The sequence below is a fragment of the Charadrius vociferus genome, unplaced genomic scaffold, assembly GCF_000708025.1.
Source record: "Charadrius vociferus isolate BGI_N301 unplaced genomic scaffold, ASM70802v2 scaffold282, whole genome shotgun sequence".
Classification (NCBI taxonomy): domain Eukaryota; kingdom Metazoa; phylum Chordata; class Aves; order Charadriiformes; family Charadriidae; genus Charadrius; species Charadrius vociferus.
In genome coordinates, this window is record NW_009647731.1 from 835,218 (window position 1) to 853,825 (window position 18,608).

The following is an 18,608-nucleotide window of genomic DNA, read 5'->3' on the forward strand; positions in this document are numbered from 1 at the left end:
TACCCATAAGCCCTCTGCAAGGGTAGTGTCACCTTCCTATGCAAAAACAACCCTTGGAACAAATTCAGTTTTTTACAGTCAGTAGCTGAAATGCCATGTCTCATGGAAAACTATAGATCCTCTACTGTTATTAATATCCTACCTTTGGGACAAACATACGTTGACCTCTATTCCTAAAATGTATCTTTGAGTGCTGGAAGTATTTTGTACGAAATATAAGGCAAGAATTTTTACAGAAGGATTATTGGACCTGATGGAAGAGGGTTAATTCAGACATTCAAAATAATTTCTAGAGGCAGGTGCACTTTGTAGTGTCAAAACATTGCAGTTTTTGATGTTTAACAAGATAGTGACAAATTTCACAGGCACTGGCCTCTGTCTCTGAAAGAAGCTACTGATATCTTGTATTTCTTTTTCTACTTTTTTTCTCCTGCTGCCCTACGTTAAAATGGTCCAGCCTTTTAAAAGTCCATTCAACATTAGACCTCTTCAAAGATTTCTCAGGCTGGGAACCCAAAATTCCTGGGCATGCTAAAAGGACATAATGCATGATAAGCGCATTTAGAAGTCAAATGTGAGTTGAAAACAGGATGGGAGGTTTGTGCCATGTAACACCATGGACTCTTGCGGTGACAGTGCTGAGGGTAACCCTTCATCTACGGTATCAGTCTACCATAGTGGGAAATACGTGTTAGTGTGCAGAAAGCACTGCATGCTGCAGCAGTGGCAGTTTCTTTTTGGGTGGACGTGCTGATTATGCTGTAATAGATGGGGTGACTGTTTTACTATGTTTTATTGCATGTGATGCTCTGTCAAAGGCTTGGCTGGAGAACAGCCGTGTTCTGGTGGGAAGACTCCCAAAAGGAGCGAACACCTAGCCAAACTGCAGAGTTGACAAGGAAGAGCGAAATTTTCCTAAGGACCCAGAAGGGTCGGAGTGGAGTTGATGCAACTCAAGATGTCACTGAAAGTTGCTGGACTGAGTGGTAGGCTGGGATTTCCTCCGCAGTCCTCAAAAAACTGTGTTCCCACCTTCCTGTCTGTGGCTTTTCCAGAGGCAGTGGAGTTGCTGAGCATCCAGTAAGAGGATCTGCCTTCCATCTGGGCATCAGATAAAGAGAGGGAATTGCCAACATGCCTAATACCTAGGCACATATGAGCAAATGCTTCCCCTACAAGATCAGTAGCCGGGGCATTATCAAAGGGCAGGCGGTTTTCTATGAACATATAAGCATAGGATACTCAGATTACAGCAAAAGACAGAATTGTGAATATGGCAAAGAAAAGAATATGCAAACTAAACTTAGTACTACAGCTTTTTCAGGCAAAGCCCTGAGCTACGAATGATTGCTTCTGTGAAAAGGATGTGGGATTTGCTGTATCTGGCATGTGCAGTTCCTCAGAGCTCAAATGTGAAACATGGCAATTTTTTCCATTTTTCATATTTTCAGTGTATCCTACAGGTGCACATTGGGGTTAATTTTAATTTTATTTTTTCAAAATGTGATGTTTTCATTGATTGGAAAGAGCTAAATCAAGCTCTGCTATGGGGAAAAAAACCAATGTATGGCAGTGTTAATAATTAGAAGTGTTTAAAGTCGAGAACCGTCTGTTCTGCAAGATTTGGAGGCGCTGCAGGTGGGTGGTGTGTGTGGAAAGTATGAAAGGTGAGCTGGACTGTAAATTCACGCGACTGGGGAGTTTCTTTGTTTTATGCTTGAATAGTGTTTGGCTCAGTGGCATTTTGGTCTGTGACTGGACTCATCATACAAATAAATGTAATGTTTTCTTTTTGGCCTTGAAGGGAACATGCATGCCTTTATGCTAAATACGTTATCCAAGCAAATTCAGACCCAGCGTGGCGCTGTTACATCCAGAAGAGCTTCAGGTCAGAGCAGGTTTTGAAACAGCTCCTTCCAAGATGTTTCTGGTGACTCTGTGGTCCAGCAGTGCAGTGATGCCCAGGGACACAGGAGCCAGCTGGCAAAGGTTCTCACCCACAGTCTCTCAAAATCTATTTTCCTGGGCTTCAGTGGGATTTGAATTAGAGTTTTCAGCTGAAGTTCCCATTGCTTGGTGCTGGTAATTGGGTCAGTTATTCCAAAGTGTTCAGCACTTATTCTTGTAACAGCTTTCATACTCATATTTTTCAGACAGTCCAAAGACCTGGTGGTTTTAGGCTATAGAAAGAGAGCAGTCATGAATGTGTTTATTTGTATCTAGGGGATGCAGCATTATTAAATGTTCATTCTCTACATATGTTCCAGACAATATTGTTAATGATAAAATGTTCTGTGGTACTGATAAATGCTGTTTTCACACACACATCTCCGATAGATTTTGGAGCTATCTGATAACGTTTCTCAGGGGAGCAGAACGAATTACAGTAGTGACATATGCTGAATTTTCTTTCCCTTTTCCTACCTGTTTGCCTCTAATAAACAGAAAGCTTCTAATTTCCTTTGCACTCCGGCATGTTAGAAATTAATGGAGGACATGCTATTTTACTTTGCCAGACACTGGCTTATACAACAGATTTTTACTCTGTAAGACAGATTTTGCTGTATTTGTGCTTTTTTTCATCTCCCCCTGAGGAGTATTAACTCAAAGCAATCACAAGACACCCATCCTTGCCTGCTGCTTCTTGAACTGCTATATCCTCTTCTTTGCTTCTTGCTTCGCTATTTGGAGCTTCTGGCTGTTTTTTTTAAAGAGGAAAAAGCAACAACCAAAAAAACCTAAAGGCTGTCTCCTTTCCTAAAATCATAACTATTTGATGTGAGAAAGCTTAAACATGTAAAACACTTTTGTTCCTGTAGAATTTACTTTCAACAACTGTATTCTTTCTACTCAAATGAAGATAGGTAGAGTGCTCTGTGAAGTGCAGTATTGGAAAAGGAAGACGTGCACACGCTTGGAAAACGCTGAGCTGCTCGTGAAGCTGTAGGCATTGCATGTTTATGACTTGGTTTTCTAAGCAATCTCCAGAGCTTGAACGGATTACAGTGATATTTTAACAAGGCTGCTGGCATCCATCACCAGCTTTCACTTACTGAGAAAGCTGAAAGATGGAAGAATGTAATTATTTCCACGTAAGCTAAATGCTAGTGGCTGATTGTCATGAGAACTTCGATGCTTTAAACTTCGTCTCCAGTAAGGCAAACAGGTAAGTCTCATGGGCTTCTCTTTCAGTGTTTGTTTTAGTAAGGGAGCAGGGGCTTGCAGGAGACTGGTGCTGAAGGGAGATGTGTTCAATCGGAAGGCAAACTGTATTTCTCAAATTCTAAACATGCAGTATTGTACGTTGTCTGTCAGGTTACAAATCCACTGCCTATAAGCTGAAATATTTTTGTGAAATATTATTGCTTTCTGTAGCCAAGACTTGAATCTCATTCCAAATTAATCCCTAACATATGTGGCTATTGTATACATTTATGCACTATTAGAAGAGGATCTGTGCATAGTGAAATGTCTGTGTTTAAATCTCTTTCCTTCATCCTATAATTACTTCCAGGTTGACTACTCTGGTTAAAACAATGTTATTCCATAGGATAAGTGCAAAAATATGTATAGGACTGTACTTTCTAAAGATAATTTTTGTTGAACAGTGATTCCCTGAAAACATGATTTCCTGAACCAAGATCTTGGGGCAGCTTACATTTCAGAGGAGTTCTGCATCACTGTAGAAATACTGTGGTAAACAAGGGGTTTCCTAGCTCCAAGTGGGAATCTAGCAGCGTCAAAAATAGATATTTCTTTCCCTTCACCCTTGAAAGAACACTTGTTCTCTTTTCGTAGTGGCACTGCTGTGCCTCTAGAGGTGAGGCTTCCTATTTGAAGACTTTTAACATAAAAGCCCTGATTACCATTTAGGAAGAAAAAAAAAAAAAAAAAAAAAAAGGACTCTTTGACCATGAATAGTTTTTGTCTTAATGAAGTTTTGTTGTCATCTGAGAACATTTGCTAGATTTAAGTAGTATTATTATTATTATTGAAGGGCAAAGATTTTACATGGTTCTCTAAGATTTTTGTTTACGAGAATGACTATCAGAGAAGAGAGTATTTTGGGCTAAAATATAAATATTCATACTTATGTTTTGGTTTGAAATATGATTGTTTACAGAAAGCAATTAATTTAAGCTCCATTTCCAATCTGGCTATGATAATTGAAACAAAGCCTGCTGGCAGACATAATTATAAGTAAACTTCTAAGAATAATTAGATGTGTAATTAACAGAAGGCTGAGTTATTATCACTTTCTCCTCCGTACAATAATTCTGCATAAAAACATGAGAAATGGCTCTCATTAAAATCTCACAGCAGATCAATCCAAGAAAGGGAGTGAGACATTAAAACAAAGCACTCAAGATGTGCAAACACTGTGATTAATTAATTAAACAGAGCCCAGCACCAAGGAAAAGCCTACAAACAAATGGAATATTTAAGAAACAGTTATATCATAAAAGGCTATCGTGTTTAGGCCGGTTTGGGTTTGTTTGTTGTTTTTTTTTAAAAGGATACCTCAGAATACCTTGTGGATCTATATTTGTATATTTTGCTTCAATCTTTTGGCCCTGAGGAATCCTCCCGAATACCTGTGCATTATTTATCTGTAAAGTTTTCAAAATATTAATCAATGCAGTGAGTAATTGCTTAGGAAGGATTTAAAAGAGCCTGGCGGAGGGTGACTGATGGAGTTTGCTTTCCCCCCAGCTAAGGGGCATTCTCTGTCAAACTTCAGGGACTTGCTGAGCTGTTTGTGGTGACTTTTGCCAGAAAACTGCTTACAAAGATACTGCTGCCAGTGGCAAACGGAAAACCGAACCAAACCGGCTTTTGTGAAGCAAAGAATAAAAAGGCATCTTTTGAAAAGCTTTACCAGTCGAAATACTGGGATTCTGGAGAACAACAGTATTCAGAATAGAAATGCCAGAAGTTACTTAAATCTGGCTTCTGTCAAATTCCTCAAAATGCGTTTATTGAAGTACTGTGCAGTAGCATGCCAACACTCACGCTCTGCATTTTAGAGTATTTAATAGTATTTAGGACTACTTTGGCCCCTGTGCAGTATTTGTTCTAGCAGTGTCCTGTGTGTAGTGCAGTAATTAAGAGCTCTAGGTGTCAATCAGATGAATATTCCGGTTATGTTACTTTTCCTAATGCTTGGAAGTTAACCCAGGCAAGGAAATCTCCACCTCTTCTATTAAAGAAAAAAAAAAGCGAGAAAGAGAAAAAAAAGGAGGGAGAGAGAACGAGATTTTTGCTCTATGGTATTAAATAGTAATGTCATGTAATACACACCCAAGAGCTTAACAAAACTGTAGTAGGACTAATTTAGCCAGTGCCTGTCTAATCTTTCATTAGCATACTGTTATTTTTTTTTGCCCGGTGGGTATATTGCCTGTTGAGAGGTAATGTGGATATTTATTCAGCAGTAATAACTGTTGCTGCTTGAGAGCTTTTTTTTACTGTGTGTGAACATGCTTATCTAGAAAGGGATTTCAGGCAGATGATCACCCTTGGGATTCAATGAATTCATGCGTTGCGTGTCCTAGCCTCCTACGCGGCTGTACAGCAAGATTACTGTTTTTCTAATGAGATTCCAGTTTGAACACAGACGCTGCAAACACATCACCGCCTCTCAGAAAATAGTACCTGTCTTCCCGAGTGCTTTAATGTACACATGGAACTAGTTTATTTAAGCAGCATTAGAGGTGTGAGTCTGTCTCCATTTGGTGCAACAGGCTAAGCGGTTTTTAGCTGAGACTGTGGCAGTCTCCTAAGAACAGAGCCCAATTCTCTTTCCACAGAAATCAGGGAATGTTTTGCTACCTAGGGCAGAGGAGTAGGATCAGACCACTCATTTTGGCATGTTACTTGTGTTCAGTATTGGTGACACTCCCCCTCCCCCCCAAAAAAGCACCTTGCTCATACAAAATGGCATTTTAGGTCAAGGCATCCCTTTTTAAAATAAATTGAGATTATTCATTTATGTTCCATTTGTGTGCTGAGAAGTTAATTACAAATCTTCTTTTTTTTTTTTTTTTCTAAAGAAATAAGATACTTTATGTATTTTCTGCAGTGAATATGGCTGTGCTGCTAGCTAGGTAGTCCCATTTTTTGCATACATTTTTGATACAGCTATATTGGAATGCTATTTTTAGTGTTAGAGTGATGTAAGGGAAGCAATGCTACGTTACCAGTAAATAGCAAATTTAAACTGAAGCTAACTCTGCAATAAATAGTTATTACTGTTTATCTATTGTTACTAGCTACACTGATGTAAATTAAGGACAATTTCATTGAAATCAGTGAATGTAGGAGGTTTAGTTTTCTATAAATGAAATTCAAATCCGATCCATTAAAATTTATTCCAGACTAATTTGTGCAAGTATGAGCAAGCCCAACAATTAAGCTGTAACCTTTTATCATTCCTTAGTCATTTAGTAGTTAAGTTGTACTAAACCAGCATTTATTTAAAAAGAAAGAGAACAACAAATCTAAAATGTTCCGCATTTTACTGGCTTTACTTACCATTGGCTGTACTATTTTCTTACTGTTGCAAGCTTTTGACAGCTATAATATCCTAGTCTGATTTGCACTGATGGGAACTAGAAAAGAATGAGATCACTTGCCATATAGAATATTGAAAATAATGATTACAGTAATATTATAATTAAAGTATGTTAGAAATAGTTTTTAGGGACGCTAAGCATACTGCAGATAGATGGAACTAAGCGTACATCCTCTGTCATGCTTTTTGGATATTTTTTGTTTTTAATGAGGGTCTATTTCCTACAGTTAGATTTTCCAATTAATTGATGATGATGATCTGGAAATGCACTCACTGAAGCTCAGACTCGCATGCATGTATTATGGCATTTAAACTAAAAAGGCAAGAAATCGATTCAGTTGTTTGTGCTGCAATTGACTGAATAGTAATTGAGACACAGGATATTGAAAAGTCAAAATGAGAAACATACCCAGAAAACTCCTTTGCAAATTGTTTTCACAATTTTTAATTAAAATTTGGTTCATAATTGAATTATATCTTTTACTTCATACTTTAAATAATTTCCACGAACTTTGTGTATCTTTGTATTTATGTTAAAATTACTGTATCCTTTACGTACAATACCACTTTTAAAAATCTAATCCAGTTCTCAAATTGCAGTACCAGCAAAGGTGCGGTTTGCGAGGAACAAAGTAATGGTCTCTCAAGTATCAAACTACGATCGGGCTGAAGGCTGATGTTTTGGTAAACGAGCTATTTCATTTGCTTCTAGTGGCCAGTCAGCTGGATGAACTGGGGAGGAGGGTTCCCCTGTCACTCAGCTCAGAGCCCGCATGGGTGACCCTCTGCGCTGCCCTGTGGGAAGGCATCTTCTGGTGACAGCGGCCGCTGAGGCGGTCCGAGCACCCAAGGAGCAATGCTGGCACACCTTTACTTCCAGCTCGCTTGTCTTCCCTGCTCCTGACACTTGCAGAGAGATCCCTGAGAGATTCTTCTCCTTCAACTTCTTAAAGCCTGACAGCTGGTGCCCACATCTTCCAAGCCCCCAGGGCCCTCTGCTCTTTTTCGGTCTAGGTAGGGGACAGTAATAGCCCAGCAGGGTAAGGAGCCCGTCCGCCCTCCCTGCCCTCCCTCCCCGCAGCACAGGCACCCACACCCAGCCACAGAAAGGCACCGTTTCCTGAGCCTGGGCCACCACTTCACCCTTGTTGCAGCCCTCACTCGCCTGCTTCAAATGTCATCCTTCCACTTGGTCCTTTCCTACACCCTGGACTACAGCATATTGAAAGACAGGGTCTTTTTTCTTCCCATTTGTCTTCCGGGGGACTTTCTCTTGTTATCAGGCCTCAGCAACACAGAGGAGCCAGGCTAAGATCTGAAATGGACTTCTGCCCAACCAGTTGCCATGGCTTGTTGCATGTCCCCATTATTTTGATGCCCAAGGGCTTGCAGTATGGGCCCTGTCTGGCTGCAGGGCTTGAACAAGGAGGGATGCTGCCGGTCTGATTCGGCTGCAGTAACTGACATGGTTTTGGTCGGACACCAGTTGTACCATTCCCCCAGGGATGCGGGCTGACTGGGTCCTCGCTTGCTCTGGTCCTTAAGCTCAGAGGACACTCGTTCTTCTCAAAGAGGATAATGTTACTATTGAAAGGACAGGAAAGTGGCAAGAGAGAAGATAAATAGAAAACGGAATAGAAACAGAGCACGTGCATTAGTCAACCTTTTCAATGCATAATAAAAAGCATTTATATGAGATTAAATTCAAACCTAGTGTAAGTCAAAGAGAGATGCTGTACTTGCTTCCTGTAAAAGACTGAATTTTATCTAAGCAGATTTACATTTTCTAAAAAAAAATAATACAAAAAATATGCACAAATGTTGACATCTCCAAACCTACCTCTCTTACGATTTCTTTTAATAATCTGATGGCTCCTTCTTACATGCCAAACAGTTTGCTTTCGTTTTGAAATCACCAGTTGTTGACTTGCTTCTTTTCTATAGTTGTTTTGTTTTATTACTTTGCCCTTCAACTGCCCTTCCCTAGCACTTTTTATGATATTGCTCCAATATAGAGAGCTTCAACACTGTTTGGTATTCCTCCTGTAAAAATAAAGTACAAAACAAGGCACATTAAAGTATTAATAATTTGTTGTCACTTTTTAAAGATTATACTGTTGAGGATGAAAACAGGCACTGGCACGAATGTAAAGGGGTAAAAGTGGAAAAGATAAAACAACTACAACTTATCATGTTGAAACAAAGCTTTTGTTACTATGTATATGGTGAAATATGTTCATTTTTACTTAAATATTTCTTTGTAAGAATTTGGGCAATCTCTCCACCTCTTTGTTACCTTAGTCTAAATATTCATATGTTTTCTAGCATTTCATCACTCCCAAGCACTTATTCCCCCCTAATATTTTCTCTATCTATTTCTCTATTTTTCATGTACTATCTACCTGAAATCTTGTGCTCTTCTATTTAGTATTTCATAAATCATTATACAAATTCAAGGGAAAAAAATAATCTTTTTCCTTTATGCCCTTAAATTGAACCATCTCCTTCCACAGGTTGGAAAGAGTCATTGACAGAGACACGGCACCTAGCTGTATTTAATCTCCTTCTTTCTTTCACCCTATTTCATTCAGAAAAGAAAAAAGGAATATTGAAACACTATTTAACCTTATTATCACAGCTAGATGAAGCAGTCCCCCCTTGTTTCCCTGTTCCTACGTTACATGACTCCCTTGCTAAACCAGGCGCTGTCTCTTTGGTACCTTATTAATGTGCATCCCTATATATATGACATTTCACATTCAGTTTTCTGAACTCTAATGATCCAGAGGTCAGTGTGTGACAAAACATTCCCTAAAAAGTGACAGAAAAGTAAAGGCTCAGATAAGTTTTTTTATCTAGAGAGGGAAGAGACTGAGAAGAGATATAGTGAATTTTATATAAATAAAAGGTAGTTACAACAAGGAAGGGAGATCTTTTCCTTGATCGTTGTGAATAGGACAAGAAACAGTGTGTTTAACTTTGCAGCAATGGCGCTTAGAAATACCCTTTTTGTATTTATAGTAGTGAGGTGCTGGAATAAATTGCCTTTTACAAGTATGGAGATTCCAGAAAGGAGACTTGTAAGGACTGGTTTTTGTAAGGAAAAGCCATTTCCCAGCACTAGCCTGTGTGGGATTGATCCTGCTGTGAGACAGAGGTGGATCAGCTCCCTTTCAATCCTGTTTTTGGTCATTTTTCAGCACTTTGTTGCAAGCAAGTTAACTTGTGTCATATATGAGCAGTGACACACAACAAAATACACTATTTGCATCAGCCACCGCTAGAGGAAACCTTGTTGGATTTATTCCTGTCCAGGCACAAAGATGAGGTACTATGAGAGAGAGTCAAAAGAAATGTTTGAAGAATCAGAAGAAGTGTTAAGTGTAGAATCACTGATACCAAATTAATTACATAAACTGGTGACCATATAAATCAAGGCCAGTCTATGTTTATTGTGTGAGGTTGTAGTGTGTTTTAATGTGTTTAACCTATGTTTAGTACGTGAGAAAACCTCAGGAGACACAATTTCACAGAGCAGGTGAACTACAGATCTCTTCCTTAGAAATATCCTGCTGTATTCTGTTGCTGTTGGAGGCTAAACGACTTTCATTTACTAAATCAATACTGAGGTTCCCATATTTCTCTGTATGCTGTAGTTGAGGGATTAAGAATATGAGGTATATGCTCATATCAGTAGACGTACTGGATGAACTGAGTATGTCCTGCTATCTGTTTCTTATAGCAGCTCTCCTAACTTGATCTAATGGTCCTTCCTGAGCTTTGAATATACGTGAAGCATCTGGCTTTGCGAAGAAAATGAGGCTAAACTGTAGATCTTTGTTTATGAAGCATGAAAGCAGAGTATGGTGGGGCTAAGCTACTGTCAGAAAAGTTACCCTTTTGCTTAAGATAACCTGTCCCCTTTTCATAAAGACCCTGTGTTTGCCATTTAGATGTCAAACACAAGCTATAGGTTGGAGCTTTTCAAGTGGAGGATTAGATGATTCTGTTTATTTATGTGACTGCAAGCTAAGGCAGCTCTCAGGGTCTTGCCCTTTAACTTGTCCTATCACTATAACAGAAATAAAGAGCTGATCTAGCTTGGGCCTTTGACGCGTGAGCAGTTTGGCCAAGATCTGATATTGCACTTACTGCCAGGTCACAGGGAGAAAAATCTTGAGGTCTTTTCATTTCTTACATCTTACCTGTGCAACGGAAAGACAGCTTAGTCAGTGCTGAACAAATGCCATGACCTGACTAAGGATTTATCCAAAATGAGAGCACAAGGAAAATGTCTTGTTTCGGACACTGGGTTGTGGAGATTTTTTTTCAGGCTCTAAAGTCACAGAGTCAGCGGAAGCCCTGCCACAAATCGCGGTGGCCAGGGCCTCTTCAGGGTCCATCCGCTTGGCATCAACCTTGCAGAGATCCTGTATGTCATTGCTATGGGGCCATCAGTTGAGGTGCTCTAGGAGGACCCCCTTGGAGCCAGCTCCAGTTATCCAGTTACCCCATTGCTTTTAAGGGCCAAAACTAAATGGCCTCACTGCTGTTTTGTTCCTATGAGGAACGTAAACTCAACATGGGTTAAAGCATGGTTATGCTTTAACCCATAAACATAAACAAGGTTACGTCAGAGAGCTCCATTTTGCAGTCCCTGAAAAAGACATCCAGGCAATTCCTCTGGACGGTGGCTTTGGTTTACTGTGTGCCAGAGAAGTGTCTGCTCTGCCTGAAGTGCAACATGATAAAGAGGTCAGAAAAAACTAATATGTTTACGCCGTTATTGCAGGGACAGAGCTTAAGTGGCCACAGCTTCAACTGAAAACTCACTTTTGAACCCATGAGTTGGCATAACCGTGGCAGTTGTTTGTCATTTCAACGGCATCTTTGCAGCCTGCCTGGAGAACCAGAGGGTTAACCCAGCTTCGCTTTTTGGAAGGGAACTGCACCACCCTGCTTCGCCTACCTCTCGCCGTGCCTGGGTGGGTTTCCCACGGCTGCGCCAGCCCCCCTGCCCCGGGGTGGAGGATGCTCTTTGGGGCTGCAGCCGCTGTCAGGGGTGAAGCAGGGCTGCTGGCCCGAGTCCTGCTGGTGCTGCACAGGGTAGGGGGAATAACCCACCTCCTCTCCCTGCTGCATTAACAGGGGCTTTTTCCTTTTCCTTGCAAAGCTTCCCTGCGGGGCGGCTGAGTGCATCCTGGGGAGGGTAAGCGAGCCCCGGGAGGAGGGAGACAGGGGACACCATCCCCTCTCCCTGCCGCTGTTGCTGAAGCTGTGCCGGAGTCGGAGCCGTGGATGTGGCTCCCCAGAGTTAGTTGCTCAGCAACCAGAATCAATTAATATGCTTTGCAGAAAGTGCAGGGGAAACCCGGGCTGCTGTCAGTGAGAAGGCAGGAGGCTGAGGGTGACTCAGGATCCCATTCCCGCCTGACACCCAGTCAGTCCCACCCCATCCTCTCCAAACCCACCGTCAGCCACCCGTTCTTTATCCCTTTCTCCTTCCCTATGATGACTTAGTGCGCGTGTCCCCAAATCCTTCAGGCAAGGCATTTCCTTGCTCAAGAACTCTCCTGCTTTGAGGATTTTGCTTTTAGGTCTAATTTGTATTTTTGGGGGTATTTGTCAAGCTTTCTCCGACACTTTTCTCGAAATTCTAATATTCATGTTCTTTGGGAAGGGAAAGGGACAGCTGATGTTTTTGTCAGATGGTTTTAAAGATTCCTCAGGACGAGAAGGGTTGTTTGGTAGTGCATAGTTGAGCAGCAGTAATGAAAATGCATCATGTGTGAACTGGGAAAGTTTTTGACTCTTCCTTTATTACAGGTAATCAGCACTGCATATATGAGACCAAAGAGGTAGTACTGATTGTTGTGAAACACATAGGTAATAGAATAAATGAGGAGTTGTCGGGTATTTTTCTTCTCCTTTTCTGCATAGTAATTTCAGGGCTTCGGTAAGGTATTATTTTCTTTTTTTCTTTCTTTCTTTGATTTTCTTTGGAGTCCCTCTGATGACACCACGAATCTGGGAATGAAGAACTTCTTAGAGCTGATTGGAAATGGCATTGCGGAGCTGAAACTTAACTGGAGGAAATATATCTCCTGAAGAAGAAAATATAATGCACTGTAAGGATCTGACTTCTGGTGAAAAATTTAAGCCTAGAGAAAACTTGTCCGCTTTGTTAGGAAGAATGGGTTGGACAATTTTCTTCAATTCCAAAGGATATCTGAATGCCATGCTGAGCTTAATCTCTGCAGCATGCTCTGTGCTTCTCATCTCTTCCTGATGCACTGCATGGTAAGGCCTTTTTCCTTCTTTTTAATAATAACCATCTTTCTGTTATGCTGAGAGGTAAAAATAATAGCAATAATGAAATGAAAATTGAATAAAAAAATGTGGAAAGCTAAAAGAAGGTTTGTTTGTATGGTTGTTTCCAGGAGCAAGTGTCCTGATTACTGCAGCAGCTTTGTAAGATCATTTCTGTCTTTCTCCCTCGCTTTGTGACAGTGTGTATGTGTGTGCGTGTGTGTGTGTGTTTGCACACCTGTGCTGCCATTTGCTGTAACATCAATAGCTGTATCGTACATATTTCCACGCTAAAGAGGATGTTTAAGAATTTGCTTTGCCATTTCTCTCTCTTTTTCCCTCCCTCCGTTCCCCTCCTCCTGCCTCTTCTTTCTCTCGCTCTGTCTGTCTCTGAGGGGTCCTGGTGCTATACCTTCCCTGCACCCCACTTGTGTACTGACCACTAGAAGGCAAAAATAGAAGGTAAAAAAAATCCTCTACCAACATAAGAATAGTTCTGAATAAGTATTATCCGACTAAATAAGAGCTACAAAAGGGGTTTGAATGTCTGCAAGATCCGCACGTACAAAAGATACATTTTATTTTGTTTCCCACGGGAAACAAATATCAAATCCAGACTTGGATGTTGTGTTTTAGATACAGTGGGAGGCAGAGCCTTTTACACACATCAGAAGGCCAAAAAATGACCACTGTGAATTATGACAATGTTACTCTGGATGACCCAACTCATAAAATAAGTAAATGCAGTAAGAGATGTTCTCATATCAAGTAATTTTGGTCATGTATTAGCAGGGTGTTGAGAATTATAATAAATGGCTTCAGTGGATGTTGCAAAATATTTTTCATTAACAGCTGTAATGTGCTTTCATCTTCCTGGATGAAAGGTGCTAGGGGAGTGTGAGGTGATGTTATTAATTAACTACATGACTTGCCAAAATTTGGGGTCATTATCAGGAAATTGCCAAGCAGATCAGGAACTATACAGTGAGTGTACTGAGATGGAAGAACAGGTTCGTTTTCCAGAAAGCCTGGTTTACTTGCATCTCTGTTTCAGAAATTAGGGTAGAACTAAAAGCTGAAAGAGTCATGATGTGAAATACATATATGTTCTTATGCATTCTGGTTGATGACTCAGTTTGGAAGAGGGAAGGTTGAGCGCCTCTTGAGGAGCAAATTGTGGTGAGGGCCTGCCCCAGCTCTGAGGGTAATCCCCCGCAAATCCCACTGCTTTTGATGGGGTGAGAAACGGACCAGGAGTGCATTTGTGTGGTGGTTGTCACGGGCTGTCCAGCTGGGTATGGAAGTGACGGGTTCCTGGCAGCAGGTTTTGAGGATGAGAGGGATGCAAAAAGGCCAGGCCAGTCCACACCAGGACTCAGGAACAAGAACTAGAACTTAAAACCTATTCAAGTGGAATTTTGTGGTAGTTCCCAATACATCTTCTCCTTGTATGGTGAAGGACTACGTAAGACAGTTTTTAGAGAGAGAATGGTAATGCAGCTTTTCCAAATCACTGCAGTAGGAGGAAACAGAGACAATACAAACACGTTTTTGTAGTGTGATAATTTTTCAGTAGGGTTCAGAGTAACCAGCCTTGATTTTTTGGAGTAAAGGTTCAAAATATGCATACATGTGCATTGAAGTAGATTTTTTGTGTATTATACCATCTAAAATGTGTGACTAGTATAAGAACCAATAAGGAAAACTGAGGAAGGACAACTCATAAATGTCATCTTCCAGTCTTCACTGTTGAAAGCTGCTCTTACTTGTGGAAGTAGTCCCCTCAGCTCTGTATGTGAACAAGGACTGCATCCTAAATTCAGGTTTCCCATTGCAAATTTCTCCTCACATCAGCAGTCCTATTTCAATCAATGGGACAACTCGTATGAGTAAGAACTACTCATGTGAATAAATTATGAAAGATTTTATAAGACCAGGCTCTTTGATTGTCATGGCAACAGATTTATTAGGCTTCGGGCATAATTTGTATTTCCCTTCTAAGCAAAATCATTTTTCCTTTTACCCATGTGAATCCTTTCGCCTTGTAATTAGGACAAGAAAAATAGGTTAATTACATTCTTAAAGATCATGGAACTGTACAGATACATTGTTAGTGAAAAATTATCAGACTATGCAGAAGTTTACTTTTATTAGTGGACTCCAAACCCAAGAGAAGTATCTTCTTATTGGAATCAATCATTGCCTTATTTATTTTTGTGACAGTATTAACATTGTTACTAAGTATTGTCAATTCCTTAAGCAGCTTATTAAAAAAAAAAGAATTCCTTTAAAATATCACTGATCTTATAAAAGCACTCACTATTATTAGATTCAAGAGCACTTACTAAGCTTTGTCCTACATTAAATATGTTCATTTTTTAGTTAATACATGATGTTTAGCCCTTTATTTCATCCAGGAACCTATTTATCTTTAGGGTATAGAAACAAAATATGAGGTCATAATTATAGTAAACTTCCTACAGAATATACATACATATTGAAAAAGGAAACATAAAATCATCTGGATTTTCTTTCCCTGTGCAATTTTGCGTGCTTATAAACGTCTATATTATTAGGATATATATTACATAAAAAGTAACATTTCCTTCATTGTAATTTGTAAAGAATACAGTGCATAGAAATTTTTATTGCGCTAGGTTATGCATTATGGAAGAAAGAAAAATATTAGAAAAAGAAAGCATGTATATATAGCAAGAACAGTGGATTATTTTCTAAAGAGAGTGATTTTGAAAGAGAAGGTTTCGCACAACACAGGATGTTCGTTGCCTTTAGCAGACGTTTCTGTCAATGATTTACTGTGACTTGGAACTCTTTCTTTATTGACATTTTTAGTCATTTACTTTACACATTTGCACAACAGTGGTACTTGGCTTTCTCTGTCACTTCTAAAGCAAGTAAAATTAGTACTTTTCTTTTAAGATACTATTCAATAAAGATCTGATGCTTAAACATTTCATTTCAGTCCATCGAACTCTTTCTTTAGGTAAACTGTGGATTTGAGCTTGAACCATCTGTGTTATCAAGAAAGTTATACTCAACAGTGGAAATATTTTTCACACTTACAATAACTATCTCTAGTCAAGAAAAATGTACTTTAATAACAGAGCACATAAGCAATTCCTGTACTTGGAATGCCTCAAGCTGTCTTGATTCAAGATCCAACAAAACCCAGATTTTTGAAAGGCCAGCAAAAAAAACCCCTAAAATAAAACCAAATTAGTCTTAAATTTTTGTTGTTTAAACATAAATAACCACAGAAAGAATATTCATCTGACAAGAAATTTCAGTAGATCAGCATCTGTGTTTTTCATACACCAGGATAAAAAATTGAAAAAGCATAATGTTTTTAAAAAATAAAAAGTTCTAAAAATCCATAAGTATGGAAATACTGATTTCAAAATTACATAGCATTTCATTTCAACGTTTTTAATCAGATTTTGATTTGTTACAAGAAATTGTACTGATATCTGTTTACCTGTTTTTCTCACAGATAATTTGCAACTCTTTTAAAATATGTTTGGGGTTTTTTTTGACAGGGAAATGTTTTGTTGCATAATTTTTTAACTAGATCTGTTATAGCTGTCTCAATATTTATCAGCTCTCGTAGGTCAACTCTTTAATTAGAAGCTCTCTGAAGGGCCATCTTTAGCACTACATATTGTATAGCCTCATATTATTGTTACTAAACAGCAGTTTTTACTGGGTCTATGGTAGACATAAGTTCTAATTGCAATTCTGTTCTTCAATTCAACAAAAAACAGGCCTCCATTTTGCTGAGAGTTTTACAGATACCATAAGTAGTAGTTTCTACTACAAAAACCTTCAAAAGGCCTTCGAAAGGCATGCAGGCAAGGAATAGAATTAATCAAGTATTAATACCCTTATTAAATAGATAAGGAACTGAGGAACAAAGAAACTGCCCAAAGCTATACTGGCAAGGGAAGAGTTCGGAATTGAACCCAAATGTCCTTATTCTCCGTTCATCACTGTCCCTACAAGGTTGCTCTTCATTTTGTTCATTTTTTTTTTTATTTGCTTAATAACTTGCATTTGGACTTTTAAGTTAATACCATTTGAAGTATCAAATGTGAAGGGGAATTATTGATGCGTACTTCCTTTCCAGTCTGACACAGTTGTCCTAAAAATTCTTTTTTCTCTCCCGAGCCATTCTGTTTGAATGTAACCATTAATTATGTAATTGCTTTACAACACAGGGGAAGCATATCCTAGATTAAAGAGAAAATTACTAAATAGAAATATCCTAAATATGCCATACAATTTCTGGGGGATGTACACATGTATCTGTTTATACTGTCAGGGTTTAGGGATAGCTGTGGGGATATGTAATGGTTTTGAGGGCTCTTGGTACATTTATCAAATTTCAACACAGAAAACAAATCCAGTTAATTCGTAAAAAGACTGATCATTTGCTGTCTAGAATTCACACAGGTCATTATGAATCCAGCACTTGTGCGCAAAAAGGTGACACAGAGAATACAGTACCCATGATATGGTAATCTTTCAGCTTTTTTATCCTCTTTATGAAAAAGGGAAAAGATGGTTTGTACGAAACAATCTTAGCTGCTAAAATTACGTCTGAAGTTGGGGAAAATAATCTGCCTTGGCATCTGAATACAAACCCAGGAAAATTTTGTACATGTTGAGAAGGAAAAAAAAGCTTTTTGCAAATGTGCCGGAGTTTTGCAATAAGTTCTGCAGCAGAATATCCCAGAACCTTAAGGGGTACCTCCCTCACTCTTGTCTATTTATACAGCTCCAGGTGTGACACACCTCTGCATGCTGACAGGTACCGTACCTGTTCAATTACCCAATGACATATTAATGTAGAAGAGTATGAAAGTCTGATTAAAAGCAGTACTTCCACTGGAAACCTCATCTCACTTGTGTTTTATTCCTGAGAAATGTTAAGAAGAGAACTTAAAATGCACCCTACTGCATCGAGTACGCTCTTTGATTTTTTCTGACATGAACTTTTGACAGGCTTACAATGGAAAAGGGTTAGAAAGGAATGCCTTAGTCAATGCATACTCTGTTATAGTGAGTAATTACATAACTTGCTTCAAAATACTGATCTCCAACACACAGAGCTCAGGGCAGCCAGCAGGATCACCTGCACTCTGTTTTTGTCAGCAGTGATGGTGCACAGGGTTGTTCCCAGCCTATCTCAGCCCTCTGTCCTAAACTAGACTGAATGTTATCTGTAAATATCATAAAAGAGGTTCTGAAAGGCTTTTCCATATAAGCTGGCAATTTTTTTCCATAAAGCCTTGGATATTAGAATACCTAAAACTGCTTAAGTTCAAACACATGATGGTGTTTAGGAGCTTAAGATACAATATGGCCCCTAGTTCTTTTTTAAACAAGGAAGGCTAAGGGATCCAAACACCTTTGAGGATGTGAACATGAGCTTTATAATATTTGTCTATTTTCTGCAACATTAATAGATCAGGAAAGTAAATCAAATTATTGTAGTAGGGTAATTATTGAACTTCGACAGGTAAGGTGATTTTTAGTTGGCTGAGAAACATTGGAGAACCACTGAGATCCGTGAACATAAACACAGAATTTCATTCATGGTGAGAGGCTCAGAAACAAAAGACCTGGAGAAAAATTGAAGAGCTGAAGAGGTCAGTAAGCTTTGACGAAATAAGAAATTGCAAAAAAGGTAAAGGATGTCTGGTGC

General features: G+C 39.2%; 1 long non-coding RNA gene across 1 annotated transcript in view; it reads left to right on the top strand.

Moving 5' to 3' along the window:
• Nucleotides 1-12,575: 12,575 nt before the first annotated feature.
• The window catches only part of LOC104283363, a 30,637-nt gene continuing 24,604 nt past the window's right edge, over nucleotides 12,576-18,608 (top strand). The window contains exon 1 of the long non-coding RNA XR_717895.1: nucleotides 12,576-12,874. This is a non-coding gene — a long non-coding RNA (uncharacterized LOC104283363). The remainder of the gene's footprint in view (nucleotides 12,875-18,608) is intronic.